Here is a 16,072-nt window from a genome sequence, read left to right as displayed (position 1 = left end):
GTTTTGAGATAATTGTCATCAATTCATATTACATTGATTAGTCTTCAAACAATCTTAAAAAAAAACTAATCTCCCATGACTATAAATGACATACTTAAAACATATTATATTCTAAGTGGTTGTCATGTAAAGACAAAACATCAAAACTTTTGAAGAGTTAAGCATATTTCACCATTAAATTTCTCCCATAATCAAATCTACACAAGATTATAATTTACAAAAGGTCTTCAAAAAATATTATTTCCTATAAATCATTTATTATAAAACTCCGCAATCATTTGTTTTCATATATAATCTTTCTATAAAATTTAAGATATCAATCCATACACAAATTCTCTTACAAAGTTCAATAAGAAATGAAGGATAGAGGATTAAATACTAAGATTGTTTTGAGAGATCAATGGAGTAGATTGATTGAAAGGATTGTGTGCATTAGAAGCTTCCAAGTGGCAACTTAAATGTTTGGTGCACATGAGGAGTTCATGATCCAAGAAAGTTTTGAGGAAAAGGTCTTCTTAGGGGCGTATACACGAAGATGTTGTAAAAAAAGGTAGCCAAATGACCAAAAAAAGATAAACACGAGTGCGTTATTGGGAAATTCATTTAACGCATTTGAGGTCTTTTTTGTAGTGTTTTTTTCTTACACTATACTAGGCTTGTTTACACTATCGTAGGTTCATTAGGACTATCCTAGGTTCATTAGGATTGTCCCAAGTTCATTATTGCTTTCTTAGGCTCATTAGGACTTTCTTAGGTTCATTAAGACTGCCCTACATTCACTAGGATCATTTGAGGCTCATTGGGACTTTCAAAGAAATGTTGCTCTCTCATTAGGCAAGGAGGATATAGACCCTTTAGGTTCTCTCATGTTTTATAGACATTTGATAGGTTTTAAATTCGAAATATTCATTAATGGAGTTAGTCTAGTGTTTCTTGGTTAGTGAGGAGGATCAGTAGATGTACATCATTAAAGTTTACATAAGGGTTGCATTCAAGTCTTGAAATATTCCATCTCTTGTTCAAATATATGTAAGAAGGGGAGAACATTGGATATATTACATCATTAGATAGTGGATATAACCATTGAGTTTTAAAATTAATTAGCCTCAATAAAAAAATCTCAATTTCTATATATTTCATAAATGCATAATTAGATAAATTATTACTTATAAATAAATCAATATGCATTTCTTTCAAAGAAACAAGAAACATACAAATAATAATAAGTTGTGATCTATATATCTAAATATGAAAATAATTCCATTAAAACTTTTACCTAGGTTAAGCATAAAAGTGATAATAAAACATAATCACCATGTTTTATTTCAACCTTAAAAGTAAAAGAACTCTACATATCCTAAAATTAGGACTTAATCACATCAAATAATTCTAATATAACTCAAAATACTCCTTCAACATATAAGATGATCTATGCTAGATGGCCATGTCTTACTTTCATTCCATTTATGGATTTCTTACATAGTAATACAAAAAATAACTTTCATCAAAATTAAGCATCTTTAACCATGAGATTATATATATCCTCAATTGTATATTCAAAATACTTCTTGGGAATTATATTTTTCAAATCTTTCAGATGTATATATAATTAGCACCCCATTTAGAAAACTCATTATCAATCAACATTATAAATCAAGAATATTTTTTATTTTGTATTAATGAATTATATATTTGGCATATTAGCTTCCTTTATGAACCTATGTAAACCAAACTCCAATTTTAGTAACTTATCTAGTTTTGCTCTAAAATTGTGTCCATAATTGATCCTTTTATACCATCACATGACATAATAGGACCTTTATGCCATGACATGGCATAAACCTAAGCCTAAACTTTCATATCTAAAATTTGAAAAACTTAATGTTAATTACTTTTAAGGTTATACTAATTTAGTGGTAACTTTTGTATTGCCTAATGAGGATTAAGAACAATTTAGGTACATATGTTCGGTTTTATGTCAATTTCATTTTCGAACATTTTTGTTTTTGTTTCCATTTCATTTTTGGTTTTTTGTTTGTGTCGATTTCATTTTCGAACGTTTTTGTTTTTGTTTCCATTTCATTTTCGGTTTTTTGTTTGTGTTGATTTCATTTTCGAACGTTTTTGTTTTTGTTCCCATTTCATTTTTGGTTTTTTGTTTGTGTCGATTTCATTTTGTTAATTATCTAGGTTTGGTTTTGGTTTCTAAATTTGTTGATTACGGTTTAGGGTTAACTGTTCAAAAATATTTTACATCAAAATCAAGAATTTACAAATATAAAAAATAATTTATTTATATGCTACTATTAAAAAAAACTAAAATAATAAAAAAAAAACTAAATAATACACCAAAAAAAGAGAAAAATATACAAGAAAATTATGAACTGTGAAAATAGGTGACAGAATGTGCACCTGGGATAGTGGTGGAGGTTTGAAGTGGAAACCACAACACGGGGGCCCGTTTTCGATATCTTCTTGTGCAATAGTAAAATGAAAAATTATCCCAAAAAAAGGGTAAAAATAGCTTTTCAAAACGGGCCCCCGTTTTGTTTAAAAATGGGGGCCCGTTTATTAAAAAACGGGGGCCCGTTTTATCTGGCTTCGGCACCCCGTGACCTTTCGGCTCGGGAGCCCGAACCATTAACGGGCCCCCGTTTTGCGGAGCGCATTTTCCAACGCGCAGACTTCCACGAATTTGTGACTCATTAGCTTGCACATATCCTTATGCATTCCGATAGAAGGTTTTTGTGAGCTTAAAGTTTTATAATTTGTTAATAACTAATTCACCCCCCTCTCATAGTTATCTATCAGTTATCCTAACAATTGGTATTAGAGCTTGGTCCTCTTTGCAGAAGCTTAACCACTTGAGGAAGACCCTATGACAAATAATAATTAAACTACATCTATTTTCCAAAGAGAAACCCCTAATCTTGATTTGAAAAATTTTAGAGTATGGAAGATTCAAATGGAGACTCATTTGCAATGTATTGGGAAATTGATTTGGGAGATCTCGGAGAAAGGATATAATCCTCATAATTCTGCATCTGGTAATCCTCCTCAGGAAAACTTGGATAAGGACATCGAAAATGATTTTAGAGCAATAGAAGTACTCTTGAGTGCACTTTTTGATCAAGAAATAATGGGATTAACTGACCAATCAACGGCAAAGGCTATATGGGATAAATTCGAGGCTCTTAATGAAGGTGACCCTACTGTTAAAGTTGCTAGACTTGATGGTTACTGAGTGAGGCATGAGAACCTGAAGATGAAATAAGATGAAAGGATTACTGCTTTTATGAAAAGAGTTAATCAAATTTTTATGGGAATTCACTGTTGTGGTGAATCTCGGAGTGAAGGTGAGATTGTTTCTAAAGTATTGAGAGCTTTGCCACTAGCTTACAAGATGAAGGCTATTGCAATCAATGAGTTGAGAGTAATGGCTAACACTTCTATTAATAGGGATACTTTGGTTGGAAAGTTATCTACTTTTGAGCTTGAAGAATTTGGTACTCAAAGAGCCTCAAAGACTGAATCTTCTTTTCATGCACCTACATCATCAATCGACAAGAGTGATGAGAAAGATTTATATGCAAAGAAACTGGATGAAACGAAGAAAGAAGATGAAGAGTTTGAGAAACTTGAATCCCTATTTGCTAGAAGAGTGCCTAAAGGTCCAGTAGAAAGTAAGTATGAAGTAAAATCACCTTTGAAATTTTTTGCATGTAATAAGATAGGTCATTTTGCATCTAGATGTCATGAGATGAATTCAAGATTTGAAGAGAAAATTAGAAGATATTTTAGGCCTAACCATGATTATTAGAACAAACATAAGTACAGAAGAAACAAAGACAAATAATGTTACTATACAGATGAGGAAGGTGTGATTGATTCTGATGATGAACCAACACAAGATTTGGCTAGTGGAAAGGAATGGGTATTTTTGGCTATCAAGGAAGATGCTTTGGAACCTGTCATTCAAAATTAGGAAAAGGCCCTTGCTGCAAAAATTCAAGACAAGGATGAATGGGTAATAGATAGTGGTTGTTCACACCATATGACTGGAGATAAAAGAAAGTGTTTATCTTTGCAAGATTTTGATGGTGGACTGGTTAAATTTGGAGATGACAAAGCATGCATGATCAGAGAAAGAGGAACTGTAGCATTGGATGGTAAGCATAATACTGATAATCTCTATTATGTTGAAGGTTTAGGGCATAATATTTTCAGTGTAGAACAATTGGTGGATAAGGGATTTCAATTATAGTTCAAAGATGGAATATGCAAAATCATTAATAGATCTGGATTGGAGATTTCAACTAGTACATGGACTAAAGGTAACATCTTTCATTTGAACTCCGGTTAGAAAACATGTTTGATTGCACAGATTGGTCAGAGTTGGCTATGGCATAAGAGGTTGTATCATGTGAAATTTGATTGCATTGTAAAGATCAATTCAACTAAGGCTACTATAGATATACCTAATATTGTGAAGCCCTATAATCCGGTATGTAAGGAATGTTGAATGGAAAAGTAGGTCAAAACTTATTTTAAGAGTATATAAGACAAATCCAATGATATTCTTGATCTTATTCATACTAGTTTATGTGGTCCTGCTAGAATAAAAAGTTTTTAGGGTGATAGACATTTTATGCTAATCATTGATGACTATTATAGAATGATGTGGGTTACTTTTCTAAGGGATAAATCTAAAGCTTTTGAAAAGTTTAAGATCTTTAAAGCTAAAGTTGAGACAGAGATAGGGTTTAAGATTAAATGCTTAAGGTAACATCAGGGTGGTGAATTCACATCCGGTGAATTTAACAGTTATTGTGAGAAGCATGGGATAAGGAGACAGTTGTCTGTACCCCAGACACCTCAGTAGAATGGTGTTGTGGAAAGAAAGAACATAACTATCTTGGATGTAGCTAGAAATATGATGATGGAAGATAATCTGCCTCATATCTACTAGAGAGAAGTTGTGAGCATGGTGGTATACACTGGTAAGACACCTTATGAGTTATGGCTTGATCATACACCTTCAGTGAAGTATTTCAAAATCTTTGGTAGTAAATTCTATATCAAAAGAGATTATTCCATTGGAAATTTTGATCCTCGATGTGATGATGGGATATTTCTTGGTTATTCTAATGAAAGAAAAGCATATAGATGTTATAAAAAAAAATTGCAGAGAATTATGGAGAGTGCTAATGTCAAGGTGGATGAGCTATACAAAGGTCCAATTAGAACTTATGAGAGAGAACTGGAAGTGGAGATGATCATAATTGAACTGGTAGCACCTATACCAGAATAAAATCTTGAACCAGTTACTCTTGCAGTATCAAAAAATTCAATAGTAACTGAAGATCAGAGTAGGGTAACAAAAAGTCAGAAGACTCATCGGTATGTAAGGTTAAATCATTTAGAAGATCAGATCATTGAAGACAAGAACAAAGAAGAAATGACAAGAAGAAGGTTGGCAGTTGATGAGGTGTGTTTAATTTCTCAAGTTGAACCAGCATCAGTTATTGAAGGTTTTAAAGATGAATGTTGGATGAGAGCTATGGAAGAGGAATTAGAACATATAGAAAAGAACAACACATGGAATTTAGCTCCCCGACCTAAAAATAAGAATGTTATTGGAACTAAATGGGTTTTTAGGAATAAATTAAATATGGATGGACAAGTTGTGAGGAATAAGGCTAGATTGTTATGTAAAGGATATTCTCAGAAGGAAGGAATTAATTATGATGAGACTTTTTCTCTGGTAGCTAGGATTGAAGCTATGAGATTATTTCTTGCTGATGCTGCCCATTAGAAATACAAGGTGTATCAGATGGATGTTAATTGTGAATTTTTTAATGAAGATCTTGAAGAGGAAGTTTATATTGAGCAACCTAATGGATTTCCACTTTCAGATGACAAATACATGGTTTGCAAGTTAAGGAAAGCTTTATATGAATTGAAAGAAGCCCCTAGAGCTTGGTATGCTAGATTAGAAAAATATCTTTTCAAGCTTGGTTTCACTAAAGGTAATGTTGATAGTAACTTATATTATAAGATCATTGATGATGACATTTTGATAGTTGAAGCATTTGTTGATATCATTTTTGGATGTGAGGATAAATTATGCATGGAATTCTCTTATAATATGAAGAATGAATTTGAGATGTTTATGATTGAGGAGATTAATTTTTTCTTAGGTTTGGAGATTGCTCCGAATGATAAAGGTATTTTCATTTATAAAACTAAGTATGTTAGAGAGTTGTTGAAGAAATTTGGTATGGACAATTCTGAACCGGTTGGTACCCCTATGTTTACAAGTGAAAAATTGACAAAGAAAGATGTATCAGCTCCGGTAAATCCTACAAGGTATAAATCTATGATTGGAGGTTTGTTATATCTGACTTAGACTAGACCGGATATAATGAATGCAGTTTGTATTATATCAAGATATTAGAGTGACCCTAGAGAGAATCATGAGACTGAGATGAAAAGGATTTTTAGGTATTTGCAAGGAACAACTCAGTATGGTTTGTGGTATCCTAAAAATGATGACTTTACACTATGTGCATATATAGATGCTGACTGGGATGGAGAAGTTGATGACCAGAAGAGCACATCTGGTGGAGCTTTCTTTCTTGGAAAGAAACATATTTCATGAATCAATAAGAAAAAATCATGTACTTCTTTATCTACTATTGAAGCTGAGTATGTTGTTGCTGCTACTAACTGTACACAAGTTTTATTGATGAAGCAAATGTTGAAGGATATAAGGGTTGATTGAAATTAACTGGTAGTTATTCATTGTGATAACTCTGATCCTATTGATATATCAAAGAATTCAGTATTTCATTCTAAAACTAAGCATATTTTTATCAAGTATAATTTTCTGAAGGAGAAGGTGGAAGCAAATGATGTCAGCCTGGTTTATGTGAACAGTAAACAACATATTGCAGATATCTTTACTAAACCTTTGCCCAAGGAATCATTTGAGTACTTCAGAGATAGATTGGGGGTCTCTACCCCTCTGGTAGAGACTTGAGTGATGCAGATTGGCATTAGTCTCGTATGCATTTAACAATGTTATTATTCATTCTAGATTGATGTGTTGCTTCTACTACTCAGTGGGAGTAGTCAGTTGTGTGGTTGAGAGGTTTTATGATTTTTCTTTGATGTTTATATTAAATTTCTGGTCTTGATTGCAAAGGGGGAATGATATATGTGAAAAAAAGAGCATAACAAGGATATCATTCACAAGGGGAGTTTTGTTTGTTGGTTTAGAACTTAATTGTCATATCATCTTAGAGATTTTGTTGGATGTCTTCCATTGGGGGAGACTTGCTTGGCATTTCTTAGCACTTGGATGTTTTTCACGTCTAGTGTTTCCATCAATGCCAAAGGGGGAGATTGCTGGAAAATTGGAGGAATTGATTATGTGTTGCATTGATATTTGTCATTGATGTCAACACTAGCTATTTTGTTGTCTATTGGCTTCCAATAGAGTGGTTGGATTGTGATGTTGATCAAGAGATTTGTCTCTCGTTTGGTCCGATTTGTGGAATTGGCTTGGATTTTTTATTCATATGTTCCTGATGCATATCTCATTCAGTTGGTTCGGGATTTGATGATCCAAGTGTTATCATTTGTTCTAGTAAGCCTTTTGGTCATCAGTAATGATTTTATTAGAAATGCGTTGATGAAGATTTTTTATGAATCTGATAAGTGGTGTTCGTGCGACTTCTAGAAGGTTATCAAGATGTTGATGGTTATCATGTTTGTGTTCTAGTTGATTGTGGTGTTTCATTTGGCTTATCATGACCTATTATGGGTCTGGTGTTATTCTGCTAGGTTATGGACCAGTTTATGTAACGTGCTGGTTGATGGTCCCGATGCATCACCGGTTGTATTAATTGCTTGGATTATATTGTTTCGGTCTTAGGCTGACTTGGATTATCAATGTTTTATGGGATTATGTAATTAATTTATTGTATTTTTTAGGTGGACGACCTAATTATTTAGGTCTCGGGTAGGTATAAATATGATGCAAGATCTCTTTGTAGATCATGTATGGTAGTGGGTTGTTGGATTATCTATGTGCAAATAGAGTTGTAATCATATGCAGAGGTTCTGGTCAATCATAGGTGATCGAATTGGGTTTTTGTAAGAGGTTTAAGACCTCTAGTATTGAGCTTAACTAGACCTGTACTTAGGCTTAGGAGATGTTATTCTTGCAGTTCACTCATCTTTATGGATTGTAGTTTGGATTCATTTGTAGTTAGTGAGGCTCCTTGTTTGATGAGCAATGTGCTCTAGGCAGTGTGTCTTGCTGCATGTGCACACCCCTCTTATTATAATCACACACTTGTGGCAGAAGTATTATCTAATTGTGGATAGGCTTCCCACCATGGTTTTTCCCTTTGCCAGGTTTTCCACATACAAATATTGATGTTATGTGTTGAGGATGGATTGTAACTATTCTATGATTTATGTGTGTGCTTAATGGTTATATCTTCTATTCTCATAGAAGGATTTTTGATCTTAAAGTTCTATAATCTATTGACAACTAATTCACCTCCCCTTCTTAGTTGTCCACCAGTTATCCTAACACTTCCAACCATGCTGAAATTTATCTCAACATTTCCATCACACCAAGGTCTACATTCTCGTGCACTCCATCAATCCTATTTCCTCTTTGCGCCATTTTCATACCAGTCCTCTGCAGCTGTAGGTTGGATCCATAGTCTGCCATGTAACAATAAAATCTTTAGGACAATGCAATCTCTGAAACTAAAGCTCACTCTAATACCACTTGGTGCAGTCACCGATAGGAGGGATCTCAAAGAGATCAATCTGGGTCGGGTAGCAATAGTAAACACAATGAAAACAAGAGGATATAATGGAGGCAAATGCAAAACTGAATTAATTTGATCATGAAAACTGATTACAGATTACTGGTAATGTCCAGGATACAAGATTCGGCTTGCAGCCAAGCTACGGAGAGGGTCCACAAGATTTAACAAAATAAGTCTAGGCAGTTCCGGTGTCAAAGCCAGCAAACTGTCTTGGAATCTGGAATTGATAACTTACCAAAAAATGCTTTGTTGTTTTGGAATAAGAAATCTAATCATGTCCTCAAGCAAAATACAGCTTGGCAAGATCCGGTGAGCCAATGCAAGAAAGTACATAAAGAAATGTTGAAACTACAAAACAGAAAACAAACTGAAAAGGAAATGTTTTTTTTTGTTGATGCAAGATTTCCAAGAAATGGGGATGCTCCTACATCAATCCTCTAGGCCATTAATAGTATAAAACTATGAAAGAAATAAAAAATCATTTTTTTGGCGGGGGTGGGGGGGGGTTCAATGCAATTTTAGACTTGAGAAAAACAAGTGGAGGAATCTCCAAAGTAAATAGAGCAATCCTTAATTTTAGGAAATTATAGAGAAATCTAAAGTGATAGACTGTATTCCCAAAAATGGTAAATCCACATGGACAAATAGAAGGGAGGGATTTACCAACATTTCTAAAAGAATGGATAGGTTTTTCACTAGAGGTTATTGGAGTGAAAATAGTATTATGTGCACTATTTGAATACTACCCTATTTTATCTTTGATCATAACCCAGTCCTATTAGAAGTGAAAGGTAATGAGAGATTATAAGTGATAATTTAAATTTGAAAGCATATGGTGGAGGGATCCTTCCTTATTGGGAAAATTGGAAAATTATTGGAATAAGAGCTAAATTTTTCATGGGAATATAAGCTTTTGATTTCAAAAGAGATTAGGGTTCATAAAAAAAAACTAAAAACATGGAATACAAAGAACTTTATAAACATTTATGTGAAAAAAGAAGGAATGGAGTAGGAATTGGAAGATTTGAACAAGAAAATCATCAAAGGTGGTATCTACCTAGATGACTTCTTAAAAAAAAAAGAACTTAAGAAGAGATTACTAAAACTTCTCACCCATGAGGAGATTTACTGGAGAGACAAGGCATGGGAAAATTGGATCTCAAAGGGAAATGCGAACACAAAGTATTACCATGCTTCAAAGAGAGGAAGATGGGAGAGTTCAATCTAGAATTAGAGAGATCAAGCTAACAAAAGGGAACGCATGCAAAGATACAGTAGTAGAGATCAAAATAGAAGCAGTTGATCACTTCAAATAGATTTTGGCAAGCAAATTTGGGAATAATACTGATTTGAATGATCCTATATTTTCAATGATACTACATTGTGTGACAGAGGAATATAATTTATTGTTGAATGATAAATTCACAAAAGTGAATTTTAGAGCAGTAGCATTCCAACTTCCTCCAAACAAAACACCAGGCCTAGATAGCTTTCCCACAAAATTCTTCCAAATTTGTTCGATATTCATTGGCCAAGACATATGGGAGTTGGTAGAGGACTTTGGGAGGAGACACAAATTTGTACGCGACCTAAATAACAATACTATAGTTCTAATTTTGAACAAGAAAGATTGTCCATCACTAGTGGACTTTTGACCTATATCCCCATGCAATTCAATATACAAAATTATTTCAGAGGCCCTTGCCAGTGGGGTGAAGTTACTGATGGAAAAATTGATAGCAAAAGAATAGAATGGTTTCACACAATGAAGGCATATTGTAAATAGTAATATCAAAACAATCAAAACCATTCATTCTATTGCAATAGATTAACTCAAAGGTATGTTCATTAAACTAGACATCAATAAATCATATGATAGGGTGTAATGGAGTTTTATTTTATAAGTATTGAGGAGGTTTGGTTTTAGTCAGCATTGGGTAGAGTTTATTAAAACTTTTATTTCTACACCTTATTTTCTATGTTGGTCAATGGTGTGATGTATGGGTTTTTAAATCCTACTAACGGTTTAAGACAAGGGGATCCAATCTCTCCTTTCTTTTTTCTTCTTATCTCTATGGTAATGGGGGGATTGATTGGAAAATTAAGAGATAATAGAAATTGGAAAGGAATTAAGGCAGCCAGAGATCTAGAACATGTTACCCATGCCCAATTTGCGAATTGTACTACCTTGTTTGGGGAATTCAACGTCAAAGAAGTAGACGTTATCAGGGAAACTTCGGAAGATACTCAGAAGCTTCAGGACAAATTTTGAATAGAGACAAATAGAAAGTCTTCTTCTTTAACACAAAGAAGGTGGTTTAGAAATGGATAAGAAAATTTTTAGGCTTCTCTATTGCTGCTCTTACTGTTAAATACCTTGGGGTCCCCTTGTTTACTAGAACAAGTAGGTCCTCACTATGGGAAGAAATTATTTAGACCTATAGAAATGAAAAAGAATGCTTGGAAGAATAAATGATTGACCTTGCCTAAAAGGATCATAATGATACAAACAATTATGGTTGTTATTCTAATATACATTATGTCATACTTCAAAATTCCTAATAAAATAATTGATGAATTGGAGGGAATTATGAAGAAGTTCAAGTGGGAAGGGGAAAAAAAAGAGAGGTGTATCCCACTAGTTAACTGGGACATAAACTTCCTCTCTAAAACTAATGGCGGTGGTGACTGTAGGAAGATGGGTTGGCAAAATATCGCTCTTGGTGATAAACTTATATAGAAGATGTATAGGTATCCAAACAAATAGTGGTATTATATTATGCAGAACAAATATCTTAACATTAATGAGTCGAGTCAGATCCTTGCAATAGTAAATAGTGGTGGACTAGCTATACTGATATTTATCTAGGAGAGTCAACATTTAATTGTTGACCATTTGTTTTGGAAGGTGGGGAATGGTGGAAAGGCTAAATTTTGGTGTAACTTGTGGAAAGGAGAAGTTTCCATCAGCAGCATCTTAGTTAACCTAGATTGGATAACAAAAATATCTCAAACACGTGGTATTCTTATAATTAATTATGTGTCTAGATCGGATGATGGATGTTTGGATGATTGGAATTGGAATTTGGTGGATAATTTGAATAATCCAGGGGATGCAAAAAAATATTCTAGAAAAAAATACGAAAGACAAGAAGATTAAACTATCGGAGGAGGCAGATGCGTTAATATGGTATGCTACTAAATCAGGGGAGTACTCGATGAGACTAGGATACACATTGCAGGCTATGCAATGGAGAGATCCAGATTGGCCTGTAAAGCTATGTTGGCATAACAATGTTCTTCCCGAGGTCAAGGCCCTTCTAAAATATCTCTACATGAGAAGATTTTGATCGGGGACAAGCTGAGGAAGGTGGGGATGAAGGGGCCAAGTTGTTGTCTCTTTTATTTAATGGATGAAGAGAATATGGATCATCTACTACTAAGATGTCCTTTCTCGATAACCTATTAGGATTGCATGGCATACTCTTTAAAATGGTAGACTACAAGAAAATAAATATCGTTGAACTTCCTCTCTAGTTGGCCAATCATTAGTAAGGAGTCTACATGGGGAGATCTATGGAATACTACTTTGTCCATGGTGGTTTGGTAGATAGCGGAATGGCTTACAATGTGAGGTGGTAAATTCTAAAGTAAAGCAAAAAAAAGAATAAGTATTTTTCTTCATGGGATGACAACATTTAAAAGAAGTGGATTAGGCTTCCCCTATCAACATCATGAAGAAATCAAAATTGAGGTATAAAACTTAGTGGCCAAATCTTAGAATTGAGAGACAAAAGCTTAATTTAGATGGTGTAGCTTAGGGGATCTGAGAAGAGAAAGTATAGACCTTTTTGGATAAAAATTAACAAAGTAAATTGTATCGAGGATTTGTCCAAAAATATAGGAAATGCCTCAAACAACAAGGCTATAATGGAGGCATTCACTAGAGGGTTGTGGCTTTGCAAGGACAAAGGCATCCATACCTAGATGTGGAAGGAGACTCACAAATTTGCATTTACATTGCTAGTAAGGAACATGTTAATAAGTGGAAAATGAAAGCTTGGGTTACATAGATTAAGGAAATCGTGGTCTCAATTGGTGATATTCATATAACCCATGTCTACAACAATTTTATTCGCGTAGTTGATTTTTTGGTGAATGTTGGGGTAAACTTAAACAATGTTGAGGTTACATTCAAATGATAAAATAAATCATTGGCTAGAACTAAGGTAGATTATAGATACATAAATGAACAATGTTAATACTTTGCCTTAAGATGGAGTAGGATAGGGTACGAGTAGGGGCTTTGATAGATAGGATTGAAAGGAAGGAGGGTCTGAAAAGGTACAATCTCTATGTGATTGTGTGAACACAAAAATCACAAGGAATGTAACACATAGAAAATAGAGAGCTTATTCCCATAGTAATAAAAGCTCATTATTTATATAGGAAGAGATTCTCAATGGATTGATTGCATAGAAAAATCTGTGGCGGGTACTACACAATTGTCCTAAGGAAGGATTATAAATTTTTCAAAGCAAGAGATCTTGAGAGGATTATATTCCTTATTTTTTTTGCATGCTAGGGGTACAAGATGACTAAGTATGGCATGTGAATTTCAGGTCTCAGGACAGGAGGAAGCATATGTTCATATGAAGCCATTGATTGTTTTTTAGATTGCAAACTCAATATAAAAGAGGATAAAGAGGATAAAGGAACTTTTACTCTTTGTCTAAAGGTGAAAGAGAGAGGCGATGATAAAAGAGCATTGTTTTGGTCAATCAGATGTGCTTGTTGAAGTTGTAATGACAACTGGATATAGGCTCTAATGGTGTGTGTGACCCCTTGGATAGAGATAATTGACAATTCTAAATCTTCTATGTTCTACTTCAAAGTTACTCTTGTCTGGATACTAGAGTGAGCATGACTTTAAATTCTAATGTTATGGTACATTGGTTTCACTTCTTCTCTTATTGTTGCCTAACTCTGTGTGGTGGGAAACTTTCTTTGGGCTCTACTGCAAAAGTGAGGAGTTTCAAGATTCCTTTTTTGCATATCTAACGAGTTATATTTTGTTGCAAATGACATTCCTCTTTTGAACTAGTTTTATGTGTCTCACCAAAATGTTTGATGTATAACGATGTCGCCTTTTTTAAGTGTGGTACAAATGGAGTTAGGAACACCATCAAAATGGTTGTAGGAGCTAGCAATCTTGTGGTAGAGTATAACTGGCCCATAGTAGCCAATGTTATTTATCAAATTGATGAGGGGGTGGTCTTTGGTGCTTTGGTTGCATACCCTTATTTGGAGGCTCGAGGTAATGAAGAGATTATGAAGGTTCTTTGGGTGTCTTTCCAAGAGGGTGTTTCCAAGAAGGATTTTTTAGACTAATAAAGATTATGGATGGAAATCCTTCTCTCTTTTCCAAAACTGGTGCTAAGAGGATTTGGGATTTGGGTATAGGGATAGGTTTTTTCCCGTAATCACTTTCCATTGGGATATTTGTAACTTACTTGTTTTCAACTCCATGGGATGGGTTTCTTTGTATCCTCAGGACATGAAGAAGATGCTATGTATTATTTATGTTTTTAATATACTTCAAAAAAAAATTAATTAAAATTTGATATTATTTAAACTCCATTTAATATTATATAATAAAAATGGGTGATGACAATGCAGTGCAATGGTAGTTGCAACTCCTTGTTTAATGGAGGTCATGGGTTCAAATGTTCAGACCCACTTGTTGAAGGATGCAGATTTTATTATTGTTTCTGCAGGCCTAGGTGTTTGACTTGGTGATGTGGCTCATGGACTAATGGTGGGGGTATTAATATCCCCAATGATGATGGTGATGTTATGACGTGGGTAGGTGCAATGGTCTATTGTACGGTGAAAATAAGATAGGCAAAATGTTGTGTGTTTGAACTAGATGGGCATGGTCATGCAAAAATGAAGGTTCATCAAAGGAGAAGGCATGAAGGTGAAGGGGTGCTGGTGGTGCGAAGGCTAGGAGTAGTGGTGAAGGAAGGAGTAGGCACATTGGCTTGGGGGAGTGGGGTGTACAATGGTGAGGAGCAAGGAGAGATGGCATGGAGAATGGTGATTGAAGGTGAAAGAGAGGTTGATGGGTGACGCACAAAGGTGGTATGGAGGTTGGTGGGTGGCGATAGATGAAGGTGGAAGGATGGGAATTTGACCACTTAGTTAAAAGGGATATATATATATATATATATATATATATATATATATATATTAGACAATTCGCATAGCTAGAAGACAACTGGGAGGGGGGGTCAATCAGTTGTCATAGATTACAGGAACATTCAAAAATTAAAACTTTAATAACAAAACCCAAAACCCAGTAAAGGAAAACCATGGTGGGAAGCCTACCCACAGTCAGATAATACTTCTACAGTAAGTATGTGAGTTACAATGAAGTGGCCTACACTTGTAGGAAGGCCAATAGCCTAGAGCACACTGATCATCACAAAAAGGAGCCTTATTGACTACATATATATCCAGAATACAATTCGGAGAAGTGTTGAACTGCAAAAGATAGCATCTCCTATGCTTGAGTACAATTTCGATTAAGCTCAATACCGGAGGACTAAATCCTATTACATAAACCCAATTTGATGTCCAATGATTGACCAACTTATTTCCCTGGATGATATACATTATTCACACATTACATTCCTTGACCATGACCTCTTCCTATTGGTGTAAATAAATATTCATTATGGATATTATTACACTTTACTTAAGTTAACTTAGGATAATACATTTCTTTGTAGTTTGGATTTGAGACACTTAGGGAAGTGTGCACATAGGGATAGAGCTTGTAGGAGAAATTCCACCTTTTGTGGTCTTGTTTTGTTGTTACACTCCACATTCGGTGGGTCATCACCTCTTGTGGAATATTATATTATTTCTCCTACCTACCCCTAGTATTTCTTACCTACCCTTATTTCTCATTGAGCCACATATCATGATTGTGTGCTCGTACATCCATATGGCCTTGCCTATATAAGAAGGCTTATATTCATTGTATTGGTTAATCCAATTGATCATTTTAATATTGATGAGAATACAGTTTGTTCTTTTCATTCTTTTGTCTCTATTTTAATACTTTTCATTGTGCCCTTGATCTTGGCAAAATCTCACATAGTATCAGAGCCATTGGGGCTTCATTGATTGGTTTTTGGAGACATCATGGAAGG

The sequence above is a fragment of the Cryptomeria japonica genome, chromosome 10 (assembly GCF_030272615.1).
Source record: "Cryptomeria japonica chromosome 10, Sugi_1.0, whole genome shotgun sequence".
NCBI classification, from domain to species: domain Eukaryota; kingdom Viridiplantae; phylum Streptophyta; class Pinopsida; order Cupressales; family Cupressaceae; genus Cryptomeria; species Cryptomeria japonica.
Note: the sequence above shows the minus strand (reverse complement) of the source record.